This window comes from Abramis brama (genome assembly GCF_963993115.1).
Source record: "Abramis brama genome assembly, chromosome: 22".
Lineage (NCBI taxonomy): Eukaryota > Metazoa > Chordata > Actinopteri > Cypriniformes > Leuciscidae > Abramis > Abramis brama.
The window spans coordinates 27,813,086-27,834,206 of record NC_139984.1 but is presented as its reverse complement, the minus strand read 5'-3'; the positions used below and the strand labels follow the sequence as shown (position 1 = coordinate 27,834,206).

The 21,121-nt window shown below is 39.5% G+C and overlaps 1 protein-coding gene and 1 long non-coding RNA gene across 9 annotated transcripts in view; one reads left to right on the top strand and one right to left on the bottom strand.

Annotated features, from left to right (window-relative positions):
• LOC311072880 (caspase-8-like) overlaps positions 1-4,613 on the top strand; it is a 36,475-nt gene extending 31,862 nt beyond the window's left edge. For all 5 annotated transcript variants that reach the window (XM_084098227.1, XM_084098228.1, XM_084098226.1 and 2 more), the window contains one exon: positions 4,474-4,613. The gene's annotated coding sequence lies outside the window, so the exon portion shown is untranslated. The remainder of the gene's footprint in view (positions 1-4,473) is intronic.
• A 5,438-nt stretch (positions 4,614-10,051) lies between these two features.
• Positions 10,052-21,121, bottom strand: part of LOC311072890 — a 47,769-nt gene continuing 36,699 nt past the window's right edge. For all 4 annotated transcript variants that reach the window (XR_014604068.1, XR_014604069.1, XR_014604070.1 and 1 more), the window contains 3 exons: positions 12,145-12,263; positions 11,686-11,863; positions 10,052-11,590 (listed from right to left, as the gene is read on the bottom strand). This is a non-coding gene — a long non-coding RNA (uncharacterized lncRNA). The remainder of the gene's footprint in view (positions 11,591-11,685; positions 11,864-12,144; positions 12,264-21,121) is intronic.

Below are 21,121 nucleotides of genomic sequence, written 5' to 3'. Positions count from 1 at the left end.
TTCTCCAGTCTATGGACGAGACTGGCCAGGACCCGGAAGCCTTCAGCGATCTGAGGAGCGCTACGGACCTAGCCTTGCGTGCTACGAAGGCTACAGCACAGGCCATAGGTAAGAGCATGGCGAGCTTGGTTGTGTTAGAGCGCCACCTTTGGTTGAATCTGACGGAGATTAAGGAAACGGACAAGACACGTTTCCTCGACGCCCCCGTGTCCAGCTCCGGCCTCTTCGGCCCGGCGGTCAAAGGGTTTTCGGAGAGATTCACCGAGGCACAGAAGGCGTCCCAGGCAATGCGACACTTCCTGCCGAAGCGCTCCAGCTCAGCGTCCAGCAAAGCCAAGCCAGCCTCTTCGCCGCACCCAGTCAGACCGGCAAAGCAGGTATCTCAGCCCCGCCCTGCGGCTGATACCTTCCGCCAGCCGAGACCGGCAAAGCGCTACCCGATGCCCCGGCGCCAAGGCCCGCGGCCCAGCGGGGTGAGTGATCCGGTACCGCTGAAGTCGTCCTAGCAAGGACGAAGAGAGAGGGCTCGTGTCTCGCGCTCGCGGGACCACCCTCAAAAAGACCCACAATACTTCCCACAGCTCCCTGTTTAGCTCAGGCGGCTGGGGTTTTTTACTATTGTAAACAGGCCCGCAGCAGTGAGCGCGCCTCTACAAACAAACGTCGTTTTCACGGCGACCCAAATAAAGCACAAAAAGAGTATGTTTCACAAACACAACCCATGGTTTCACGGTCCCCCTACACTAGGTGGCCCCCTCCATGTTGTAAAAATGACTTCCCCACAGGCGAAAGCTTGTACAGTCAGTCAAACACTCATTATGTGCACAAATCACAATATAAGGGCAGTGAGTCCCCACAATGTAGGCGACTCATCCCATTCAGTGGTTCAATCCCTAGCCACACGGGTGCAGGCCTGGCAAGCCATCCCCGGTGTGTCGAGTTGGGTCATAAACATCATAAAGCGAGGCTACTCGCTCCAATTCGCTCGCAGACCCCCAAAATTTCAGGCGGTAGTCGAGTCTTCAGTGAGAAGCAGCGTGGGTCACGTGCTTCGCGCCGAAGTGCAGAATTTGTTAGCAAAAGGGGCGATAGAATTAATCCCTCCCGCGCAAACATATTCAGGGTTTTACAGCCGTTATTTTCTAATTCCGAAAAAAGACGGCGGTCTCAGACCCATACTAGATTTGAGACATTTGAACAAAGCTCTAATGAGACGGCCGTTCAAAATGTTGACACTCAAACACATCCTAGCGCAAATTCGCCCGGGGGACTGGTTTGTGACAATGGATCTGAAAGACGCATACTTTCATATTCAGATAAACCCTCATCACAGGCCATTTTTGAGATTCGCCTTCGAGGGTCAAGCCTATCAGTACACGGTTCTGCCCTTCGGCTTGTCCCTGGCACCCCGTACATTCACGAAGTGCATGGATGCAGCGCTCTCTCCACTGAGACATCAGGGAGTGCGCGTGCTGAATTATCTCGACGACTGGCTGGTGCTAGCACAGTCGAGAGCAGAGCTAACAGCTCACAGAGATTTGATTCTCGGCCATTTGAAATGCCTGGGTCTCAAAATCAATGTTGCCAAAAGCAAACTGACGCCCAGCCAGACTGTAGTTTTTCTGGGCACAGTTTTAGACTCAGTGGAGATGACAGCGCGGCTCACACGAGAGCGCGCGCTCTCAGTGCAGGCGCTAGCAGCCTCGTTCAGAGCGCGCGAGCGCGCGCCCCTGAAAAAATTTCAAAAACTTCTCGGTCTAATGGCAGCAGCATCGTCAGTACTCTGTATGGGATTACTGCGCATGCGCCCGCTGCAGCACTGGCTGAAACGCCGGGTACCGACCCATGCATGGCAGTCCGGCAGCCTGCGCATCATGGTGAATCACGGTTGTTTAAGAGCCCTGATTCCCTGGCGAGCTCAGGACTGGTACCTCAAGGGTGTGACCATGGGAGTAGTTTCCAGAAGGAAAGTAGTGTTTACAGATGCATCCAACCTAGGTTGGGGTGCTCTGCACGAGGGCAAGCCTGTCTCCGGCCTCTGGTCGAGCACGGAGCAGAGCTTACACATCAACTGTCTGGAAATGAAAGCGGTTGGTTTGGCCCTGAAAGCATTACTAACAAACCTAAAAGGCCACCATGTCCTGGTCCGAACGGACAACATGTCAGTGGTGGCCTATATAAATCGCCAAGGCGGCATCAGGTCAGGCAGCCTGTATGCTCTGGCGAGAGACCTCCTTATATGGGCACAGAGCAATCTGCGCTCTTTGAGAGCAATGCATATCCCAGGAGTCCAGAATCTGGGCGCGGATATGCTCTCACGGGGCAACACTCCCCCAGGCGAGTGGTCCCTGAACACTCAGACGGTTCGTCTGATATGGAGTGTGTTCGGAGAGGCCGAAATAGACCTTTTTGCCTCGAGATCCAACACTCATTGCAAAATGTTCTTCTCGAAGAACAGGGATGCGTTGACCCATCTTTGGCCCAACCGCCCCCTCTATGCTTTTCCCCCTGTCTCGATGATTCCACAAGTCATAAAAAGGGTCAGGGAGAGCGGGTGCCCAGTACTGCTGGTGGCCCCTCTCTGGAGATCCAGACCGTGGTTTCCGGAGCTGATTCAGCTATCAGACACAGTCCCTTGGCCTGTTCCAATGAGGAAAGATCTCCTCTCTCAGGCGAAAGGGACGATATGGCATCCGCGACCCGATTTATGGGCCCTCCATGTGTGGCCCCTAAACGGGTACCCGGGGACCTTCCAAAGAAGGTCCTAAACACTATCTCCGAAGCCAGGGCCCCGTCTACTAGGCGCCTATATGCTTTAAAATGGTCAGTTTTTTCCAGCTGGTGCTCGAAAAACTGTATAGACCCAGAGTCATGTGAGGTAGATGTGATATTATCCTTCCTACAGGAGCTGTTGGATGCGGGTCGCTCCCCGTCCACGCTCAAAGTGTATGTGGCAGCTATTGCAGCGCAGCATGCCCTGATAGCTGGCCAGTCGATAGGAAGGGATGATTTGGTGGTGCGATTTTTGAAGGGTGCTAGGAGAATTAACCCCTCCAGACTCCCTTCTGTGCCCCTCTGGGACCTCTCCAAGGTCCTGGGGGCTTTAAAGGGCCCACCATTCGAACCGCTCCAGTCGGTTGATTTGAAACCTCTCTCGCTAAAGACTGCTCTCCTGTTGGCATTGGCATCTATCAAGCGAGTAGGAGACCTGCAGGCGCTCTCAGTGAGCCCCTCATGCTTGGAGTTTGGCCCAGGTGACTCTAAGGTCGTCCTCAAACCCAGGCATGGTTATGTACCTAAAGTACTTTCAACTCCGTTTAAAGCACAGGTCATTACGCTATTAGCCCTTCCCCCCTCTGCCGAGGACGGGGAGGTTAATCTTCTATGTCCTGTCAGAGCACTAAAAATGTATCTGGAGCGTTCTGCATCTTTCAGACAGTCAGAACAGCTATTTGTCTGCTTTGGTGGCCGATCCAAAGGCGATCCAGTCACCAAGCAAAGGCTGTCTAGATGGATTGTGGATGCTATATCGATGGCTTATACCTCGATGGGTCAGGTTTGCCCTATAGGTATTAAAGCCCATTCGACGAGAGGCATGGCCTTGTCGTGGGCTTGGTCATCTGGGTTTCCTATTCAGGATATTTGTGATGCGGCCGGCTGGTCCTCGCCGTCCACATTTATGAAATTTTATAATATGGAAGTTCCTTCTCTGCATGCGAAGGTGCTTTCAGTATGATGAAGGCCTGGCAGTGCCCGGTCTTCTCTACAGTGTACTGTGCATAATCATTCACATTATATAAAACCCGCTTGCTGGTTATATTTCATTTACTAAATAACCCCGACGGTGTCTGGGCTCATTAGTATATTGGGTTGGTAGTGTTACTGACACATATATGTTATAAAAGGCCCGACAGTGTCTGGTCTATATATATCAAACATATATAAGGTTTCTGGCTGATATTGGGCTCAGGGATCCTGAGTTCAGTGGCAACCAGTTACTTTTAGTGCGGCGTTTTGCATGGCGTCCCCACTGCGTATAGCTACGCAATACGAAGTGACCGTTCGAAAGGGAACTACTCGGTTACTATCGTAACCTCGGTTCCCTGAGATAGGGAACGAGTATTGCGTAGCCGGCCGCACTATAGTAACCAGGTGAGTTGTCGCTTCAGTCGTGGAACCTGCTATAATGGCGAATTCGGGGCTCTGATATAGACTAAGGCCACGCCCCCTTGGGGAGCTCTGACATGCAATGTTGCTCATTGGTGGCCTGTCAGAGGCGCCCGCGCCATTGGTTTAAGCAGTTGCTGCAGCACAGCCTATGAGCGAGCTGCGCTCAATGTGCTAGCTGTGCAGCTGCAAATGCGTTTTAAATAAAAGCTTCAGTAAATCGAGGAAAAGGAGTTTCCCCACTGCGTATAGCTACGCAATACTCGTTCCCTATCTCAGGGAACCGAGGTTACGATAGTAACCGAGTAGTTTTCTTCTCTTACTCCGGTGTTCGTGGCGGTTTTGTGCGTTATTATAGGGTTTCTCTTCAAAAACTCCCAGAGGAGAGAGAGCAGATCCAAGCAGAAGAGTTCAGGAGAGACAGCCAGACCATGGGTGGATGAAGATCTGCAGGACGACACAGAAATCAACAGGAAACACAACGGTACTGTACTCTACACTGTTAATATATATATATATATATATATATATATATATATATATATATATATATATATATATATATATATATATATATATATATATATATATATATATTTTTTTTTTTTTTTTTTTTTTTTTTTTTTTTTTTTACTGTAACAATAAAGTAGTAAGTGAAAGGAAATTGACTTTTTATTTTAGTTTTTCACCCATTGTCCAGCCTAAAAATCAGTAATACTTAAAATAATCCTAATAATCAAATATTATGTAAACATTTATATAAATAAAGCAGCATTAGTATAGATGCATTATAGATTTTTTTCAGAATCAGAATACATGCTACATATTTTTATTACATATTTTCTAATTATAATTCAAATTAATGTAGGCTATAGTAATATTATATTGTGTCATATAATAATTTAATCATACTGGCCATGCCCCCAAACATTTACAAAACCCATCATGGATATAAATAGACCATATAAAAAAAAGTAGACGAGTATTTAAACAATAAAGCACATGATGACTGCAATGAACAAAACATTTATTACTGGATCTCAGGAGGTTAAGAATATGTTGAACATCATCAGTGTCATCTTGAGTACTTGAAACTTTCTGGATGGTTAGAGTCAGTACAAGGAGAGCAAACATAAACTCCACATGCCTTTGACGTTGAGCGCAAAGATGCAGAACTTTTGAAGAGATCTCAACGTTTGCTGGGACAGAGTTTTGAACCCAATGCAAAGGTTCAAGTCCAAAAAAGTCTTGCTGAAGATGTTGCAACATACTCGATTACAGCCCACTTTTAAAAATGTGTCTAGTCTGTTCAACAATTAAGTGCACTGTTTATATGCAATATTTGGTCACAATTTAGTTTGGGGAACACATATTCTGTATTAGCTATGACTTGCCTCAGTAAACTCTTAATTACTGCTTATTAATAGTTAGTAAGATAGATGTTAAGATTAGGTATTGGGTAGGATTAAGGGGTGTAGTATATGATCATGCAGAATAAGGCATTAACATGTGCTTTATAAGTACTAATAAACATAATATGCATGCTAATAAGCAACTAGTTAATAGTGAGAATTGGACCCTAATCCAAAGTGCTACCCAATATATAATTTTTAATAATTGCATATAAGTAATTTTGCATATATGACAGTTTCTGATGACCAATAAAAACAAAAGACAGATGAGACTGATGAGATGAGACTGCCATGATGTGAATTTGTGTTTCTTTTGATTGGCCTGGTTGTCTAAATCTGTTCTCTGTGCACAGAGGATGATGATGATGATTGGCTAGACACAACAGAGGAAGAAAACTTAGTCCACATCCCGTACACTCCAGCTCAGTACTCTGCTGCCGAGATGCTGGAACGCTCGGAGAAGTTTTACTCGCTCATGAATCTGAGGCGGTCTGTCCGCTTCATCAGTCCAGAACCGGTTCCAAAAGAAGTGATTGACAATGTCATACGCACTGCAGGTAATGCCACCATGATGGAAACCATTCAAAACCAGCCCTTCGTTTCATCACTCATTGTGTGTGTGTGTGTGTGTGTGTGTGTGTGTGTGTGTGTGTGTGTGTGTGTGGAAGGCACTGCACCCAGTGGAGCTCACACTGAGCCCTGGACGTTTGTGGTGGTGTCTGATGCCGAAGTGAAACACAAGATCAGAGAGATCGTTGAGGAAGAGGAGAAGATCAACTACAAGCAAAGGATGGGAGACAAGTGGGTCCATGACCTGAAGAGACTTCGGTGTGTTTCAAAGAGACAAGAGGCTTCAAAAATATTTTTTTTTTATTTTTTTTACATTTTTAATGTTTATTAGTTTTATTTTTGCTGTAGGCCTACTATACGTTATGTATTATGTATTATAATTTAATATAACAATTACAGACACATAACAATAATAGTAATATGAGTTTATAAACTCATTTAGCTATGGTATTAGTGCCCCCTTGTGGCTACTTTTTTCTATCTCTTTTTTACCATGGTTAATACTATTCCAAACAGGTCACGAAAAAAAAAAAATATATATATATATATATATATATGTGTGTGTGTGTGTGTGTGTGTGTGTGTGTAATTATTATGATTATAATACAATATACAGTCATTTATTAATATTATTTATAAGAAACAATCATATTTATAATAGTATAATATTATAAAATTAAAAATATATATATTTATATTGTGATCCATTAAAATATATTAATAATTAAATGTTTTATTATTATTATTATTGTAATACTTTACACAGTTTTTTATTATTATTGTAATACTTTACACAGTTTTTGTATAAGAATTATTGTTAATATTTTTGTTGTTGTTGTAATACTGTTCACAGGAATATAATAACAATATTTATTAGAAATAATGTTAATAATACTATAATAATTAAGATTTAAATAATATATGTATAATACTATACACTAATATAATAATAATAATTATTACTATTATTGTTTTTGTTGTTGGAATGGTATACACTGATATAATAATAATAAGAAATAATATTTATAATACTATAATATTTATCAAATTAAAAATATATTTATAATATGATACACGATAATATAATAATAATAATTAAATCTGTTATTATTATTTTTGTCATTTTTGTATACTGTACAATACACATAATATAATACAATATTTCTTAGAAATAATAAAGTTGATAACATTATATTACACACTGTTATATGATAATAATAATTATGATTATTATTGTTTTTGTTGTTGTTGTAATGCTATACAGAGTAATATAATAATAATAATAAGTGATAATATTTATAATACTCTCTTTCACAGGACAAACTGGGTGAAGGAGTATTTGGATGTGGCTCCGTATCTGATCCTAGTGTTTAAGCAGACACATGGACTTCTGCCCAACGGCAAGAAAAAGACTCACTATTACAATGAAATCAGTGTGTCGATTTCCTGTGGGATTCTGCTGGCCGCCCTGCAGGTGAGACTCGGAAACGCACACATCAAACATTTGTGGATCTTTGAATTTGAATTTCATGTGATATTCCATTTTGTGGGTTTAGAATGTTGGGCTGGTTACCGTGACGACCACTCCTTTGAACTGTGGTCCACAGTTGAGGTCCCTCCTCCAGCGACCAGCCAATGAGAAGCTTCTAATTCTGCTTCCTGTTGGCTATCCTGCGTCTGATGCCAAAGTGCCTGACCTCAAACGCAAGGACCTCAGTGACATAATGGTGACTGTGTGACAAGCATCAGCTGCTGGAAGCCATAATAACATAAAATCTTTAGACCGGTTTTGAATGTATGATTATGTTCTTTGTTAATAGAAATGAGTTTTGGCAAATTAGACCAAATGTTCTCATACCTTAGCATAAAGGGATGTTACAGTGATGGTTCACATTTGAATACAGTTCCATATGGTTCTTTTAATGTAGGCCTCATCTGCGGTGATCTATGTAAAACATTAAATAAATGACATGTTTGTATCTATGGTTTCTTCTATACTCTCACTCCTGCACTGACATATTTTATTTTTATTTTACACTTGTTGTAAAAGATAATTTTGCAATAATCATCTCTAAATTACAGTTCACCGTGGGGTTCTTACTGTAAAGTATAGTGTTAAAGGTGAAGTGTATGCTGTTTATTATTTTGGCCTGAGAAAGCCAACATACTTTTGTGCTATTTAATATTCATCTTTTGAGACTGAAAACTCCTTTTAGAGCTTTCAAGCATGTTTAAGGACATTGCATGTTCATAACATGATTTAGCATATTGCTAGCTTGATTTAACAAAGCCTAGCAACTACCTTTGTGCTCAAACATGCAAGCAACATGCTAACAGCATGTTAAAATACGTTAGCAGCATGTTGTTAATTCATGTTAGCAACATGTTAATTCATAGTAACATGGTAAAACATGATAACAACATGTTAATCATGCTAACAATGTGCTAAAACTGGTTAAACTAAAGGCATGCAAAAAACAATGCTAAAACATGTTAACAATGTGTAAAAAAACATGCTAGTAATGCATTAATTCATGCTAACAACATGCTAGCAATGTGTTAATTTGTGTTATAAATTGTTAGTATTATGTTAAATCATGCTAGCAACATGTTAAAGGGGTGGTATAATGCCCCTTTCACAAGATGTAAATATATCTATGATGTCACCAGAGTGTGTGTGTTAAGTTTTAGCACAAAATACCCCACAGATATTTTTATATAGCAAGTTAAAGTTGTCACTTTTTGAGGGTGAGCAAAAACGCACCGTTTTGTGTCTGGCCCTTTAAATGCAAATGAGCTGCTGCAGAGGGCGAGGTTTCAAGAGCTCCTGTCTGTTAGCAGCTGCTGTTACCTCACGCAGACACACTAAAATGACAGAAACTGTTCTGCCTTCAATGTTAAACGGAGTCAGATAAGGATGGAGAGACTCAAGAAGAAGTGACAACATGTAGAATGCAACAGGACGTCTCTGAATGGTTAGTTGATGAATTTATGTTGCTGATGTGGAGTTAACTATCTTCAATTAGGATATTCTGTCATGATAAATCTATAAATTTCTCATATATGAACTTGTGAGATACACACAGAGTGACTTTCTATTGCATGTGAAAAGATGGATGCTAAAGTTTGAGCTGACTCACAAATGTACTCTTATACAACAACTTTTCCTCTTCTCAACATGGGTGTTCCCGGGGGCGGGGTTTATGTAAATTCTAGGGTTAGTGATGTCACTAACCCGAGAGGAATGTCATGTAGTCCCAACCAGCCATTTGTTGTAGTCCTTTTCTTTAAAAGCAAATATCTCCCTTTGCTTTGAACTTTGAGCGTTGTAACTTTGCAGATGTTGTTTATCCTCAAACAGCAACATTACACACTAACTAAAGTTAGAAAAGTGAAATCACACTCAACCACCCCTTTAAATCATGTTAGCCAAATGCTTAAAACATGAAAGCAATGTGCTTAATCATGCTAAAACATGCTAGCAATGTAAAACATGTTTACATAACATGCTAAAACACCTTATCGATCTATCTGTCCATCTATCAATATATCAGTCTGTTTTCTGATAGACTGTAGGCTATTGCCTAGTCTGGCTATCACCAGACCAAGCTCATTCTTTTAAGACTGAACATTCACTGCAGGGCGAAATCAAATCGCCTGCAGATCAGGCTGGGTTTACCCAGTCTAGCTATTGCCTTCAAAATCTTCAAACTTTAACCTTTAAATCTACTTCAAACTACTTCAAACTGAAAACCCAAATTTATCATAAAGCAGACACTGTCAGACCATACCCTTTCATTTCAGACACAGTGGTACAGCAATTATTTTTTTCAAACAGTTTTCCTTGTGTATATGACACACAGCAAAAAAAGAAAGAAAAAAAGACGACTTCTGGACAGCAGTGAAGCAGCAGCCAATTTTCCATTTAATGTCCGCCGTTTTTGTTTTCCCGACAGGAACCTCGAGAGTCACATGATTGAGACACAAAACAAAACATAGGCAAAAATGTAACAATCACACAGTTTGCGAAAGAATTGACATTTCCCTTCCGACACAATCTTTTTAACATCGGGCTTGACAGCTGTTATGCCTGCCTTAGCATTTGACAGCCTCATGAATATGAAGCCTACAATATCGTTTTTGCCCTATAGTGGCTTGCTATTGTACAGGTAATATGAGTAAGTAAGTTAACACTGACAAAGGCTAAAAAATAACATACACTACCGTTCAATAGTTTGCCGTCAGTAAGATTTTTAATGTTTTTAAAATAAGTATCTTCAAGGCTGCATTTATTTGATTAAAAATACAAACAAAAAATTGTGAAATATTATTCCAATTTAAATCAGCTGTTTTCTATGTGAATAATATTTATAATAATAAAGTGTAATTTATTCCTGTGATCAAAGCTGAATTTTCAGCATCATTACTCCAGTCTTCAGTGTCACATGATCCTTCAGAAATAACTCTAATATGATGATTTGATGCTCAAGAAACATTTATGATTATTATCAATGTTGAAAACAGTTTTTTACAATTTTATTTCATGATGCTATGATGAATAGAAAGTTCAAAAGAACAGAATTTATCTGAAATCTAAAGCTTTTGTAACATTAAACACTACCCTTCAAAAGTTTGCGGTCAGTACGAATTTTTATTTTATTTTGGGGGAAATAAATCAAATAAATCGATACTTTTATTCATCAAGGTTGAGTTAAACTGATCAAAAGTTACAGTAAAGACATTTATAATGTTAGAAAATATTCTATTTTAAATAAATGCTGTTCTTTTGAATTTTCTATTCATCAAAGAATTTTGAAAAAAAATTGTACACAACTGTTTTCAACATTGATAATAATAATGAATGTTTCTTGAGCATCAAATCATCATATTAGAATGATTTCTGAAGGATCATGTGACACTGAAGACTGGAGTAATGATGCTGAAAATTCAGCTTTGATCACAGGAATAAATTACAGTTTAAAATATATTAAAATAGAATATATACAGTAATTTTAAATTGTCATAATATTTCACAAGAGAGAGAGAGAGAGAATTAATATTCTAACGTGGAAACATAAGCTGGAATAGCACACTGTTGGAGAGAGTAACACTACAGTAGGTACAGTATATACAAACTATACACAACTACAGTGAAGCTATGTAGGGATGCGCAATACATTTCGAACAAAAATGTAATGCTAAAAAAAACAAGGTAATTTGTCATGTTTGACAGTTGTGAATCACCACTGGTTGGGTTGGGGCAGAGGGTGGGGACTAATGGGTTAACATAATGGGTTTGTACAGTTTCAGACAATGTTTGCAGTCCAAGAATACTTTTGTATGTTGTGCGTGCTGTAGCCAGTTGTGCTTCAACTTCCCACAATCTTCTCTTCAGCACACAGAGTAGTCCCTCTCGTCCTTCCTCCATAAAGCCCTCTGTACTGCCGGAAAATGTGACATTAAAATATAAAGAAATGAGCCAATGGTTACCAGAGAAGCAAACTGAAGAAAAAGTCGAACTATTTATCATCCTTACATTTCCCATTGGTGTCTCCAGTGAGCTGAAAGGAAAACTCTTCAATCAGTCCAGCAACACTCCTCATGTACTCTATGCGCTGCTTGACTTCGCGAACCACAATAACTTCTTCTTTCAGTCTAGCCAGCAGCATTACCTTGCCTAAAACATTTTTTTTTCCGCTCCATATCACCATGACCTGCAATACATTACATCAAAGTGTTATCTTACAACCTCTTATAAAAACATTGGGACAGAAGATATTTTGCATGCTGTACTACTACAATAGAGAAATAAACCCTGACAGGATGAGATAGAACCCCAGCAATTCGCGAAGGGGTTCGATCACATCCATTTACAAATTACTGCATTCTTTTTTTTTTGTGCATATTGCCTAGTTTTTACATCAGATTCCATATTTACATCAAGATGTGTGCATCAAACAATTTGTATTCAGTGCATTTCAGAGGAAGTACTTACATTCCCATGGCCAGTAGTAGTTGTCCACCACAGCCAGGAGTTCATTGGGAGCAAGGCAGTTTTTCAACTTCCCTCAACAGCAATCTTTCTTCTCAGTTGATGCCTTCGCTTATTCCCACCTACAATGAGAAACACAAAATGAGTGTGCATTCACACGATGACTACACAAAAGCACCATACAAAATAAGACTTCACAATATGCATGTATGTGTTATGATTATTGTGACAGATGTTGTGTGATCATTTTTGCATGTACACACACACGTTACAGTTTCATTATCATTTGAAACTTGGGAACATTGGTTCGGAATCTATTTTAAACAATCATATTTTTTTTTTTAAATAGAGGACAAAATTGGTAGGTCAGGACATCTCTGAACATTGCAGAAATATTGGAAATATTTGGATACTGCACTCAACCTTATTATGATTTTGAAAGTTTTTCAGTATGTTGCCCTGACTTCAAAAGATGTTTTATTTTATGGGGATGTAAATACAGGTATTTGCGCTGGCTGAAATAAAATCATTTTTATTCATATCTTTCACATCTACTGCAGTCAGATTGACCCGCGTTCACTCTGAAGGAATCACTCACATTGGCTGTGCACTTATAAGGACACATCAAGAATGTTAAGAGGCTAAAAGCAGGTTTAAAACTTGCCCCATTGAAGTCAACAGGGTGCAAATTTTAAAAGGAGGATAACACGGTGTCGTTGTTCTCTGTATTAATAATAATAATTTGTTACATTTATATAGTGCTTTTTCTGAGACCTCAAATCGCTTTACATAGAAGGGGGGTGTTGTAATGAGAGATAGAGGACCAAAAAGCGAGATTGACAATAATACAGTCTTTAATGGAAATGAGAAGCGAATCACTGAAGCAATAAAGAACATAAATCTTCTCAGGATTCTCAGGAAACAGTCAACTGAAAACTTCGCTTTGTAGGAATCAACATAAACTGCTAGGCAGAAATTACTGGAACTCAGGATGCGCAGCGAGGCGTCAGGCGAAGTAGAGCTCCGAGTGGAGACTGTAGTGAGAGGCGAAGTCCGCCGAGAGAGAAGGTACCGTAGGCTGGATACCGTGTCTTAATCAGGAACTCAGCATCTGAATTGGCAGGGCAGAGTACAGTGAGCCAGCAAGAGAAAGGATGAGAATACTGACTCGAGGAGAGGCTTCCTCATGAACCACACAGGACTCGACAGGACAGGACAGGACAGGACAGGACAGGACAGGACAGGACTCGATTCGTTGACAAGAGAGGTAAGAGAAGCGTCTTCAGCATTAGATAGATTGGAATAAACTGACAAAGAGGCAGAGAAAGAGAGTGTTAGAAATAGCAGGAAACATCAGGGGGAAAGGGGAAACAGGTGAGATGAATGAGCGGAGATTAAGGATAAATGGGAACAGCTGGTACTGATGAGACCAGGGTGATGGTGTAGTGAAAAAGTGTGAGATGTGGCCACAAGAGGGAGACAGAGAAAGAAGGAACCCGGATCATGACGGGGAATCTCTTCAACCACCACCAATGTGCAGCATCCACTTGGATGATGCGACGGCAGCCATATTGCGCCAGAACGCCCACCACACACCAGCTTACTGGTGGAGAGGAGATGAAGCCAATCAGTATATGGGGATGATTAGGAGGCCATGATAGACAGAGGCCAAGGGGCAAATTTGGCCAGGATGCCGGGGTTAAACCCCTACTCTTTCAAAAAGACATCCTGGAATTTTTAATGACCACGGAGAGTCAGGACCTCGGTTTAACGTCTCATCCGAAAGACGGTGCTCTTTGACAGTATAGTGTCCCCGTCACTATACTGGGGCATTAGGACCCACACAGACCACAGGGTGAGCGCTCCCTGCTGGCTTCACTAAGACCTCTTCCAGCAGCAACCTGGTTTTTCCCAGGAGGTCTCCCATCCAGGTACTGACCAGGCTCAGCCCTGCTTAGCTTCAGTGGGCAACCAGTCTTTGGCTACAGGGTGATATGGCTGCTGGCTGCTGTATTGACAGCACTCCAAATTTACAAAAAAATTAGCTCAATGTTAAAATTGACCGGAGTTCTCCTTTAAAAAGAGCAAGCATGATTGTTCTGTCGACATGCATCCTCCCTCAAACCTCAGCCTCTAGATCCTTTCATCTCATCTCATCAGAGGAAGCTCAAGTGGATTTGAGATCTTTACATCTTAAGTAACTGTTCACTTTACAATGTTTCATTAGTTAACATGAGTTAATGTATTAACTAACAATGAGCAATACATTTGTTACATCATTAATTCATCTTTGTTAATGTTAGTTCATTAATAAAAAAAACAACTGGTGCATAGTTCACAGCTGTTCGTTGTTTTTTCATGTTAGTTCACAGTGCATTAAATAATGTTAACAAATACAACCTTTAATATTAACTAAGATTAATAAATGCTGTAGAAGTACTGTTCATTCTTAGTTAATGTTAACTAAGGTAGTTAACTAATGTTAACAAATTAACCATATATTGTAAAGTGTCACCAATGCATTATTCATTACACAGTGAATGTACTTCAGTCGGTCTTTTTACATCGTCTTAAGTTTGGCAAAGAACTGTTTTATTAAGAAGCGTTTTTTTTTGTTTTTTTGTTTTACTGTAGGTTGAGCTATATGTTGCTTTGAATATTAAAAAGTGAAGTTCTAGATTCATTGGTAGCTGGTTTCTGGATTATTTAATCATATATGGATGGTTTTCCAGAAGTGAAAACTCTTTGAGGGACTTACAAATGTACAGACTTAAAAACTTACAAAACGCTTGTGATTGGTTCTAATTGCAAAAGTGTGGCAAAATGTAAAAAAAAAATATATATATTGCATCCCAAAAATCCATTACTTATAGTGTGGAGTTTGAATGCTTTTGTTATCAGTGTATGGATAAGCATTTGACTGATTCTCAATTCACCACCAGGTCTCCAGATCATCCTACAGCTTCGGTGGCAGAATGTAATGGCTATTGTGAACACCTGAATTCCTTTTCTGGCCTGCTTTCTGCCATCTTTCTCTCCCTGTAGGAAGTCGAACGAGTTTCTTTGAGGACAGACCATTCAGGAAAACTTGCTCTATTCCTAGATATAATATATAATTAAATGTTTTGTTGAATGCAATTGGTTGCCTTGTATATTTTCACTGTTGACCAGACTTCTTTCTTGACTTAAACTGGGCAGCTTTAATTGATATTCACTTGTTGTGCAGGTTTATGTGAATGTATTTGAACAGAACATAACATTAGGATGTTAGTAATTATGACCATAGAAGCACAAGAAAAATATATACAGTAAATACTGTAAATGTATTATACCTTATTGGGAGTAGTCCCCCTTTCTCTCCACAACTAAACACAAAATTATATTCAATTCAAAGGGCTTTACTGACATAAAAGTTTCAAGAACAGTGTGTGTGTGTCTGTGTGTGTGTATGTGTCCTATGGTATGTGTATATGTAACCTCTGTGTAATGTCTTCTGCCTGATAAAATCTCTCGGATCCTGTCAGGTTTGTGGTAACAGCAGGTTTATTCCACATCTGCATTCATGACAAAAGACAACAGTGTTGAATAGTCATCACATGTGGACAAACAGCGCATGCTCTGTCTGGAAAAACGGCATCATGTTGAAGTTAGCTAACTATACTGGAGACTTTCTATCGGCTATAAAACACATAACCAGATGGTTGACTTTATAAAAACATGGTAAAAGTAATCAACAATACATATTATTCAACCAAAGAAATCTAGCTTAACTTTTACATGCTTTTCAAGTGAATTATCATTGTTTAGTCCCAAACATTCACAGACACGTTACATCAGGGAAAATCCTCCATTGCTTTGAGGATTACCCATAATCCTTCGTCATTATAGCGTTTGCTGCAGGTACAACTTTATGACAGCAGGTGGCACAATAATCCCATTTAGTAGGATTTAACCTGAACCTTTTTAACGGTTACATATACACTCACCTAAAGGATTATTAGGAACACCTGTTCAATTTCTCATTAATGCAATTATCTAATCAACCAATCACATGGCAGTTGCTTTAATGCATTTAGGGGTGTGGTCCTGGTCAAGACAATCTCCTGAACTCCAAACTGACCGACTGATTCAAGCTGATAGAAGAGCAACTTTGACTGAAATAACCACTCGTTACAACCGAGGTATGCAGCAAAGCATTTGTGAAGCCACAACACGCACAACCTTGAGGCGGATGGGCTACAACAGCAGAAGACCCCACCGGGTACCACTCATCTCCACTACAAATAGAAAAAGAGGCTACAATTTGCACAAGCTCACCAAAATTGGACAGTTGAAGACTGGAAAAATGTTGCCTGGTATGATGAGTCTCGATTTCTGTTGAGACATTCAGATGGTAGAGTCAGAATTTGGCGTAAACAGAATGAGAACATGGATCCATCATGCCTTGTTACCACTGTGCAGGCTGGTGGTGGTGGTGTAATGGTGTGGGGGATGTTTTCTTGGCACACTTTAGGCCCCTTAGTGCCAATTGGGCATCGTTTAAATGCCACGGCCTACCTGAGCATTGTTTCTGACCATGTCCATCCCTTTATGACCACCATGTACCCATCCTCTGATGGCTACTTCCAGCAGGATAATGCACCATGTCACAAAGCTCAAATCATTTCAAATTGGTTTCTTGAACATGACAATGAGTTCACTGTACTAAAATGGCCCCCACAGTCACCAGATCTCAACCCAATAGAGCATCTTTGGGATGTGGTGGAACGGGAGCTTCGTGCCCTGGATGTGCATCCCACAAATCTCCATCAACTGCAAGATGCTATCCTATCAATATGGGCCAACATTTCTAAAGAATGCTTTCAGCACCTTGTTGAATCAATACCACGTAGAATTAAGGCAGTTCTGAAGGCGAAAGGGGGTCAAACACAGTATTAGTATGGTGTTCCTAATAATCCTTTAGGTGAGTGTATACACTACCAGTCAAAAGTTTTGGATATGTAAAATTTTTTATGTTTTTAAAAGAAGACTCTTCTGCTCACCAAAGTTGCATTTATTTGGTTTCACAATATTACTGTTTTTGTATTTTTAAAAACAAAAACAGTACTATTGTGAAATATTATTATAATGTAAATCAGCTGTTTTCTATGTGAATATATATAAAGTGTATTTTCAGACACCACCCCTCTCTCTCTCTTAGGCCGGGAGCTTTTGCTACCTTTTTTTCCACTATTATTTCCTATTAACTTATACCTTGGGCCATCACAAGTTGATAACGACCACCCTCAACTCGGCCCCGTTTGGTCTCAGGGGCCAAAAAACACCCTTTTTGGGAAAAGCTTTTGGTGGAATGATGTAATTCTGAATATTAAGGTACTGCAGCTACATAAATGGTCATATAACCCTAAAATTTTGCATGGTGTATCCTGACACATAGGGGAAACTAGTACAAAAAGATTCTGGGGATTGCTGCCTTTTTGCTGTCAAATATCACCCTCAACATACCCCAAAAGACAAAAAAATGTCTGTCTGCCTGACAAATTGTCATCAAAAGTGATCATTTTCAAGCATTTTATTATACATATCACAGCCTCAAATGTACATGAAAAACTTCCCAATATAGCTTCCTTTATAAGCTTCAATTTAAGTCCAAGATGACCTTTCTATCTAGAGGATTACAGCTGATATAACCAAAGATCTCCACTGTACCTCAAATCGGAGAAAACAGAACTTTCAAGCATTGCCATTCCATATGGGATTGAGCATATTTTTTTGCATATGAACAATATTTCTAAAAAGAGTTGAGACTTATGCACTGCTATACTATATGAAGTGAATTGCATGAAAAGTGAGTAATGTTAAGGCCCCAGCAGATAAAACATTGGTAACCAGGTTACACACATACTGTAAACATACTAACCAACCAACACCCTAACCCTTCTAGTCACATCCTGAAGTTATTTAGCAAAGCCAATTTGGAGGTCAGTTGATCTATTTTTCTGGTTATAGAAAGATATTGATTCTATTGGGAGATTGGTGTCCTATATTTTTTCTACTTGTCAGGCTAGCTAGATAACATTTGCTAGTTAACTTGTCAGATTGTTAGCTAGCATAGCCAGCCAAATGTAGCTAGATAGTGAGAGCAGAAGTGGGAGAGAAATTATTTTGTTCTCTCTTTGTTTTCACTGCAATGGCCTCCATTGGCTATTTAAAGGCTTCTCTCAAAGTTTCAGAGAGGTCCTCAGATAGATGGTAAAATGATGAATAAATTGTGTGTATGTCCTCTGCATACACACACGGTTTGCTCTCTATCGCCCCCTATTGTCTTTCCATGTTCACTGCGCCGCATATATAGACAACGCGATATCTCAGGAACGCCTTGAGGGATTTTCTTCAAATTTGTTACAAATGTTCACTTGGGATCAAGGATGAACTGAACAGAATTTGGAGATCAAAGGTCAAGGTCACTGTGACCTCACAAAACATGACTTTGGCTGTAATTCAACTTGTGAACGCAGTAACTCAGGAACGGCTTACAGGACTTTCTTCACATTTGGCACAAATGTTCACATAGATGCAAAGATAAAGTGATTAGATTTTGGTGGTCAAAGGTCAAGATCACTATAACTTCACGTTCTTCTCCTTTCTTATAAATGTGGTATATCAGGAACATCTGGAAAGAATTTCATTCAATCTAGACTAATGTCTAATTAGACTAAACATATTAGAATTTGTGGTCAAAGGCCAAAGTTTACCTCACAAAATACTTTTTGGGCCATAACTCAAGATTTTGATAATTATGATTAAATTTCACAAAAGGTCAAAGGTCAATTTCACAGTGACATCATAATGTTCTGCAAAAACATATTTACTGTTTTCTTTGCTTACCCTTTAAAAATGATTAAATATAAACCACATATATAACTACAAGAGTTAACCATATATATTGTTTATATAATATTTCATGGTTACTGCTACTAAAACCAAGTTACCTTGGATACTACAGTAATGATGTAGTAAAACCATGGTTAATCATTATTATAGCTGTGTTTACTATAGTCATGGTTACAGTATTACTGCAGTAAATTCATGGTACATTTTCATAAAGGTATTATTTATTAACAAGGATTACAGAACATTATCAATGTTTTAACAGCTCTGAATTTAAACAAACCTCTAAAAATTATCCTACAAGATTATTATAATACAATTCATATCTAGGTTTGTCATGATTAATTCCAGATGCTGTTTCATTACCTCAGCTGCTCCCTATTTAAACAAGCACTATGACTTGTTTTGACTTATGACATGATAATTTGGCAAACATGATGTCGCAGATGGGTACCTTGGTTTGGAGCTCCTCAGTTTTTATTGTTGGTCCTATCTTTAGTCTCTTTTGTCCAATAACTTTTAGTAGGGCAAAACTGCTGGACATGTACTTGTCGGTCTTTTGTTGTTTTTTGGTTATTATTATTAAAGGGGTGGTTGATTATGATTTCACTTTTCTAACTTTAGTTAGTGTGTAATGTTGCTGTTTGATCATAAACAACATCTGCAAAGTTACGACGCTCAAAGTTCAATGCAAAGGGAGATATTTACTTTTAAAGAAATCGCTTTTTAAGGACTACAACAAACGGCTGGTAGGAACTACAACAAGCTTCTTCATGGGTTAGTGACATCACCAACCCTAAAATTTACATAAACCCCGCCCCCGAAACACGATTTATAGATAATCAAGACAGAATATGCTAATCAGTGACTAGAAGATAACTACACATACATAAATTCATCAACTAACCATTCAGAAATGTCCTGTTACTTCTACATGTTGTCACTTCTTCTTGAGTCTCTCCATCATTGTCTGACTCCGGTTTGAACATAAAAGGCTAAAAGTTTCAGAAATTTTCAGTGTGTGTGAGGTAATCGGAGCTGCTAACACACACTGCAGGAGCTGTTGAAGCTCCGCCCTCTGGGAGCAGCAGCTCAATTGGATTTAAAGGGACACACACAAAAACTTTTTAATAGCTATAAAATATCTATGCTATAAAAATACACACTCTGGGGACATCACAGACTTATTTTATATTTTTTTGAAAAGGGCATTATAGGACCCCAACTTTTACTGGACATTTTAACACACTCAGACACTTAACAGGTTTTATCACCCCACTGCTGAATATTCACCTGTCGAATATATGTTTCCAGAGTACCAACAAAATAAACAATAATTTGCTGAATTATGTTTAACAAAGTTCGGTGCACAGGTATACAATTTTGGAAAAGATATGCTGTTCTAAATTAGAAGCCCCATTCATTAACTGCAAGCCTTTTTATTTACCGCAAGAGTTTTCCTTGTTCATGCTGGTCAATGTTTACATGCCTTCTCAAGCCTGCGTGAGCACAGCACTGCAAAAGCTGATCAGGATATAGACATGGAGCAACAGCACCCTGACTTTGTTATTACCCGACTCACTCTTAAAGTCGCCCTGTGGGGAAAATCCAGCTTTTAATGTTGTTCATGTGTCTATGTGGTGTTTTTAATATGCTTTAAGACAAACCATGTGTAAATTCATAAGTCGACACCATTGCTGAGTATTTTCTCCTTAAAACTGCAGTGAACCAAAGACAGTCTCAAAAACACACTTTGAAATCACTGGTGTTTCTGACGTCACAAACTACCTTCACGTCACAAGGGCCAGGGGGCATGGCTTTAGCATATCAATAACTATTATCTAAAGCAGGGAGTCTCAAGAGAAACCAGGTTATCCAGTATTTTTCTGTTGATATGAAAAATCAGGTACATTTGGCAATATAGTGGGTGAAGTATGTATAATATATGCTGTATATTATGATGTTGATGTTGTATAAGGCAGCTGTCTGAATCTGAGATGGCGAATGGGAACATGGTTTAGCATTAGCAACACATTATTAGCTGTTTGATAACGTAGTCAAGCAAAAGGCTAATCATATTAAAGATTAA